The 7577-nt window shown below is 34.3% G+C and overlaps 1 protein-coding gene and 1 long non-coding RNA gene across 5 annotated transcripts in view; one reads left to right on the top strand and one right to left on the bottom strand.

The window, feature by feature from the left end:
- ELAVL2 (ELAV like RNA binding protein 2) overlaps nucleotides 1–7577 on the bottom strand; it is a 177377-nt gene that overhangs the window by 126610 nt on the left and 43190 nt on the right. The gene's annotated exons all lie outside the window — the stretch shown is intronic.
- Nucleotides 1–7577, top strand: part of LOC141503505 (uncharacterized) — a 67510-nt gene that overhangs the window by 16924 nt on the left and 43009 nt on the right. Inside the window, exons 2-3 of one of the 2 annotated variants that reach the window (XR_012472865.1) lie at nucleotides 1734–1837; nucleotides 4706–4800. This is a non-coding gene — a long non-coding RNA (uncharacterized LOC141503505). The remainder of the gene's footprint in view (nucleotides 1–1733; nucleotides 1838–4705; nucleotides 4801–7577) is intronic. The other variant, XR_012472866.1, reaches the window with a different exon arrangement.

Below are 7577 nucleotides of genomic sequence, written 5' to 3'. Positions count from 1 at the left end.
CTATAATATAAGTTAAAGAATAAACAGGAACAACTTTAAATGATCCGCAAAACTTGTATGGACCCTATACAACTCTAGCAGATCCTGGTAAACACAGGAAACTTCGTTTTTTGTGCAAAGTCATCAACGAACCTACAACACAGAAGTCTTTTTTCAAGTTTGTCAAGGTGAAGCAAAATATGGGATGAAATAAAATAACTTGTATTTAGTGCTTATTATTTGCCAAGCATTGTGCTAAATCCAAGAGATACAAATTGAAGAAGAAAGTCTTAGAATAAAGTAGATTGTGTGCCTCACCCTAGCCAGAGAGGGAATGTGCCTGAAATAGAGTAAAGATGAGATCTCAGGTTCCCTCAGACAGGATCCAGCCAACAAGATAAAAATAAAGAGGGCACTGATAGAAAAGCTGCTTAGTTGTGAAGCAGGAAAGGATGAAGGTCATTAGCCTAAAATAAGTTCTAGCTGGGATCCACCATGCACACACCCTCATGGAAGGGAGGTAACTGGGTGCTACCTAATGCTGTCTGCCTAGGACATTACAGATGTTCCCATGGCCCTTAGGTCATGGAAACTACATAGAACAAGACAGAAAATGGCAAGCAATTCAATCACTAAGCAGACTGAAGCCAGACAAAGAGGGCCTTGGAATGCGAGTCAGGAGATTAAAGCAGGCAATAAAGAGGTACTGAAGGTTATGGAGTATAGCCAATATCATTGCAGCAGTACATTACAAAGATTACTTGAGTGTGAAAAATTAGTTGGGGACAGGGAAGAGAATATATAAAACAAGGAAAGCAATTAATAGGTTATTTTGATTGAGCCTAGAGGAGAAAAGAAAGAAAAGAGAAATAAGATTTAGCAATAGATTTTATGGATAGGGAAAAAGGCCCAGAGTCAAAAGGTAGATACAAGTTTACAAACTTATCCATCAGGACTCTGACATAATGGGTGACACCATAAGGCAATCAGGAAAACAAGGAATAGTCTGTCAGACTATGGAGAGGTGAGGAGTTTATGGCCAAACAAGAAAAAGAGAAGGTTAAAACAGATAATTTCAACTACATTAAAAAAAAATTTGCACAAATAAAACCAATGCAACCAAGATTAGAAGGAATGCAAAAAGCTGGAAAACAATTTCCAGTCAGTATTTCTGATAAAGGACAATTTCTAAACTATATAGAGAACTGAGACAAATTTGTAAGAATGCCATTCCCCAAAAGATAAATGGTCAAAGGTTATGAACAGAGCTTTCAGATGAAGAAATAAAATCTTACCTACAGTCATATGAAAAAATATTCCAAATCATTATTAGAGAAATGCAAATTGAAACAACTCTGGAGGCACTACCCTCATCTATTAGATTGGTTAAGATGACAAAAAAGGGAAATGATCAATGTTGGAGAAGATGTGAGAAATTAGGACTCTAATATACTATACTCAAAAGGCAATAGAATGCACATATCCTTTGATCCAGCAATAACACTGCTAGGTCTAAATACAAGAGATCATAAAAAAATGGGAAAATTCCCTCATGTACAAAAATATTAATAGCAGTTCTTTTTATAGTGGCAATAAATTAGAAATTGTAGGCACTGCCCTACCAATTGAGGAATATCTGAACAAGTTGTAGTGTATGAATGTGATGGATCACTACAATTCTGTAAGAAATTGTGAATAGCTGAATTTCAGAAAAGTCTAGGAACTTGTCCCAATGTCATTTGTTCTTTCCTCAGCGTGGCATCTCTTGGGGCTGCCTACTCCTCCATGGCACCTGAGAACAGACAAGGTGTGGCCCAGTCCTTGGTGGCTTTTCTTGGAATGCAGGCAAACACTACAGGTAAGACTTGCAAGAACTGATGCTAAAGTGAATAGAACCAGGAGAACATTGTACACATTAATAAAAACAATGAGATGATCTACTATGATGGACACAATTTCCTCTCAATAGTTGAGTGTGAGGATAATCCTGAGAGTCGGTTATGGAAAATAGCAATCGCATCCAAAGAAAAAACATTATCTGAAGGCAGAGTAAAACACACCATGTTTATCTTTTAAAACTTGTTTTATGTGACTTCTTTATCATCCTTAGTTCTAATTCTGCTTTCATAACGTGACTAACATGGAAATATGTTAAACATGATTGATGTACAATCTATGTCAGATTGTTTGCTGCCATGGGGAGAAGGAAGGTAACTAAGGAGTTAGAAAAATGCTTAACTCCAAAGCTTCCAAAAGGATGAATGCTGAAAACTTTCTTGGCATGTAATTAGAAAAAATAAAATAAAATGCCTTTTAAAAACAATGGTAGCAACATTAACAAAGAATAAATATCTATTTAAGGACTTAAAATATATCAGTAAGCTGAAAAGACAAACAGCTCCCCAACATATAAAAAAGTACCTGCCTGCATGAACCTACATCCTCCTAAGACAGACAAAACAGAGACACATAAGGTTATGCAAAATGGATATAAGGTAACTGGGGGAAGTTGGTACTAGCCATTGGGAGGGAAATAATGTAGCCTCATGTAGGCGGCCTAGTTAAGAGGGAAGTAGGGATACTTTTATTGGGGTTCCTTTCTCAAAGTTAGGCATATAATAGATATTGAGTTAAATGAAGGATTGAGGCAGAATAGCATAGTAGAAAGAATGCTGGAACAAGAATAGCTCAAATCCTGACCACTATGTATTCTCTACGTGACCTGAAACACCCTTATATCTGACCTCTGAGTCTGTTTTCTCACATATACAAAATGAGAAGATTTTTCTGGATGGTCTCTATAGATTCTTCTACTTTAAATATATGATTATCTAAGTAAAACCCTCTCATTTTTTACAGATGGAGAATCTCATGTCCAAAAACATTAAGAAGAAAAATAAGCAAAATTACCCAGATATTTAGAGGCCTTTAGAAATCTCTTCATTCCTGGTTTAGTCTTCTTTTCAATTTTATCACATCAAAATACTTCTAAATTAGGTAATTTGTTTTGAAGTCAATCTGAAACAAAGGACTATTCCACAATTAAACAATAAAGCCTGAATTTGAAACCAAACCCTTTGGACTTTGCATCCAATGCTCTTTTCTACAATACCACATTGATAAGTAAGGAAATATAGGAACCTAAGAGAAAAAAATGAGAGAATAGCTGTAGCTAGATGGGGCAACGGATAGAGCACAAGCCCTGAAGTCAGGAGGAATGGAGTTCAAATCCTGCTCAGACACTTAACAATTACCTTGCTGTATGACCATGAGCAAATCACTCAACCCCATTGCCATGCAAACCCTCCTCCTAAAAAAAAAAAAAAAAAAAAAAAAAAAAGGAATAAATCAACTAACAAGAACTTCTTTGGTATCTAAATGTCCAGCAGAACACTAAATTCTTTATCAGAAGTTATCTGAATTCCATAAATTCCTTTAAAATCTTTTTTTATAACTATTTCACAATGTAATTAGATTTCTTTGGAATCCTAATGCAGTTTATTTTGGGTATTTAAAAACATTCTGAAAAAAAGAGTTTATGATACTCAAGAAAAGGTAAAGAAGACTTATTTTAGAGGGATACAATAGTGGTATATATTATGGAATTTAGTAGTTTAGTATTATGCTTCCAAGTTTGGATCAAAACATGAATATATGGGGGGGATCAGTTCATTGCAGAGGTGGATCCAATTTAGATTTCTTGCTAATGTAGATTTTGATATAAAACATAGGTCTATCTAGGGGCTCATTCAAATTTTTGTATTTTTGCTTAAACTAATATTTCATATTCCTTTGTCTCTCATTAGACTTAAGATTTTTTTATAGTACAAGGCCCCTATATATTACCTGTAATCAGTGGGAATTTCAAATGATTAGTCTCTCCTGATGAAAAAATTTGGCTAATAACTGATACTGTATTCTAAGAGTTATGAACCTTTGCTAAGAACCCCTTTGAAAGTCTGGTAAAATCTTTGGACCATTTCTCAAAATAACGTTTTTAAGTGTATAAATCACAAGATTAGAAAATAAATCAGTTATTAAATATAATTTTCACATGAGTTTATATGGATATATATGTATAAAAAGCATTTATGTTTAAAATAAAGGAGCAGATACTAATAACAATCCTTGTTATCCTATATTAAAGGCAGAAGTAGTACTTCAAAAGCTTGAGGAATTTAAGAATTTTATTTGAAAAATATCTCAAGGCCACCAAAAATATTTCTTTGCCTGAATCTGTTGCTGAACAAATAGCTTTCTAGTAATGTTAGCATGCTCCCATTGTGAAAATCTGATAGTCACTTTTGAAATAGAAACCTATTTGGAAAGAAAAGTGCGGTTTTAAGTCAAGAAAATTAAATCTCAATCCTAAGAATAAAAACTTGATCATGGCAGCACAAGCACTGAGTAATGTTAATCTATAAAGAAGGAAATTAGGCAGATTAGAATATTCCAGGAAAAAAGTTTTTTCTGCCTGCTCACTTTTTGTACTCCAGTTTAAAAACATGAATGATTAAGAAATAAATCTGCTCCCCTTGCTACTAAACCTTGACAACTTAAAGATGATTACTAGCAAATCAGAAGAGCAATAACAGGAGTTTTATGAGGGAGAATAATAGCCTTTCTTCCCTTTTAAAAAAATATGCTGTTCAATAAAAATATCTTTAAAAATAGAAAGACTATTCTTTCAAGTACCTACTAATGTTGATCTGTCCTTTATGACTAGCAACTCCAACACTTTGAAAGTCACCCTGAAGCTATAAGAACTTTAAGCAAAGATAGAGGAAATCTTCCCAGCAAGAAAGATGAAGATTTATTAAGGTAAAAATTTAATAATGTTGTTTTTCATAAATAAATCATAATAAGGGAATTTACATAGTGGTCTCAAAAGCATATGGTCTTTATTTAAAAAAAAAAACCAAGGTTTGTTGATCACCTAGTACAGATGTCATACAGATAAAAATGTAATTGGGGTGACGCAGTGGATAGAGCACCAGCCCAGGAGTCAGGAGTACCTGAGTTCAAACCCGACCTCAAACACTTAATGATTACCTAGCTGTGTGGCCTTGGGCATGCTACTTAACCCCACTGCCTAGCAAAAAAAAAATTAACTATGGATAATATTACATTTTAAATCTAAGTTAATTTGCAGTCCACAGGGATCCTTATGTTTGGTTTATCCACCCCCCTCCCATACCTTTGTCCCAATTTGAAACCAACTCCACTGATCTAGTCTAACATAGATATAAGTAGACTTTCCTTCTACATCACACAAGAAGTATTCATTTTAAGCCTAATTTCAAGACATTCAGGACAAAGAACTTATTACCCCCAGGTTTAAGTTACCCAATGAATTCATAAAGAGGATTCATTCAAAGGAAAATTCATTTCACTTTTGTATAGTTTTACTGTTTAGAAAGTTTCTACCTCACTTTGGTTTTTTACAAATACTGAATTCTTCCTTTCTACTAACCTTCCACCTACTGTACCTAATTATGTACTCTGGGCCAACCAAAAGAAATTTAATTTCTTCCAAAGTTTTGTACTCTGGAAAGAGTAAAAAAAATTGAATTTTTCTACTTGACAGTTTTTCAAATGTGGAAAATTCTTATTCTCTCACTTCTTAAAAGTTTTCTATTCTACAAACTTAAAAGATTCCTATTTTCCTCACTCAATTTAAGCTCATTTTCTCTCAATATTCATCCTGATTGGTCTCCTTCAAATTATCACTATTCTTAAGGCATCCAATATTCTGAATGTAGTCTAAGGCAAGGCAAACCAGGATCACAGGACCATAAATGAAAATGGTAAAAGACCTTAGAGGTCATCAATTCCCATATTTAATAAATGAGGTAACTGAAGTTGAGAAAGTGATTTTCCTATGGTCATACATCTAAGAAACAGAATTCGAACTAAGGTCTTCTTGACTCCAATTCAAGCATATCCACTGGGCCATCTGAGCTGCTTCTATGATGCCTTCAATGAAGAAGATGGTATATAAATTTGGATTTTGAAGGGACATATAGAATTTTTAAAGGCAATATTAAGAGATAAAAATTCCAGGTAATGAGAACAATATGTACAAAAACTAGCATAGAATGTGTGTTATATAAATAGGTCATCACTCAGTTTGCCTGGAGCTTAAGGCTACATAAAGCTAAAGATTACACAAAGCAATGCTCAAAAGTGTGCTCTATAATCCACCCCTTGAGAGACCCCAAAGTCCTTTCAGAGGATTTGAGGGCAAAACTATTTTCATAATAATATCAAAACTTATTTGTTATTAAAATATTCTTCCCTTTTCCAACTATATAGCTGTGAGGCCAAATTTTCTTCCTATATTTCAACCAAAACAACATATTGCAACAGATTGAATGCAGAAGGGGATATGAGAATCAAGCTGTCTTCTAAGCCAGACAGTAAAGAAATTAATAAAAATATGCAAAATGTCATTTTTTGTATTGTAAGTTATTTTCATTAAAATGTTATCCATTTGAAAAATATCAGTTTTAACTTCTTAGGCAGTAAATATCAATAGATATATAAACCACATGAGAAAATACTTTGGGGTCCTCAAATTTTAAAAGGTCCAGCAAGAACTGAGAGCTCTTACAGTTCAAATATATTATGAAATTCTCTGACCAATACTTTGTGACCCCATTTGGAGTTATCTTGGCCGAGATACTAGAATGGTTTATCATTTCCTTCTCTAGCTCGTTTTACAAATGAGAAAACTGAGGCAAACATGATTAAGAGGCTTGGCCAGCATCACAAAGCTAGTATCTGAGACTGATTTCAGGCCTGGCATTCTATCCACAGTGCCACCTAGTGCCCCCACAAAGGAGAATGAATAGTGAGTGAAAGATAAAAGTGGAAAGATGATTTGAGGTCAGATTGCAGGGCTTAATTGCCATGTTAATGAATCTGAATTTCAAACAGTTGGCAAAGAGGAAGCTTCCTTTTAGCAAGGAAGGCAATATTTGGAAGCAATGTTCTAAAAGATTAATCTCAGAAGGAACATATACAGGATGAATTGGAGGAAAAAAACTAGCAGCAATGAGAAGAGGTCATAGAATCACAAAATTAAGAGCTAGAAGGAAATTTAAAGGTTATCAAATCCAATCTGGTCATTTAGTACCTACCTCCTCAGTAAATGAGGTAACTAAGATTCCAAAAAAGAAAGGCAACTTATGGGGCAGCTAGGTGGCATAGTGGATAAAGCACCGGCCTTGGAGTCAGAAGTACCTGGGTTCAAATCCGGTCTCAGACACTTAATAATTACCTAGCTATGTGGCCTTGGGCAAGCCGCTTAACCCCATTTGCCTTGAAAAAAACCTTAAAAAAATAACATCCCAAAATCACAAAGGTACTAAGTGGTGTAGTTAAAACAAAGGTTGGAATTCAAGAGCTAAAGTTCTTTATACTGCAATCACTTCCATTAAAATAATACTTGTAATGGCTATAGACAAGGTAGACAAGGTACAAGAGCCAAAAAAAATTATAAAAGGAAAAATAAAAAGCATTTTGAGATTGAAATTCATATAACACATGAAAACTTTTACCTCCCTTCTGGAACTGAGGACATTTTTCCCTACAAC

Source organism: Macrotis lagotis, chromosome X (assembly GCF_037893015.1).
Source record: "Macrotis lagotis isolate mMagLag1 chromosome X, bilby.v1.9.chrom.fasta, whole genome shotgun sequence".
NCBI lineage: Eukaryota > Metazoa > Chordata > Mammalia > Peramelemorphia > Peramelidae > Macrotis > Macrotis lagotis.
This window is presented reverse-complemented; position numbering and strand designations above follow the sequence as displayed.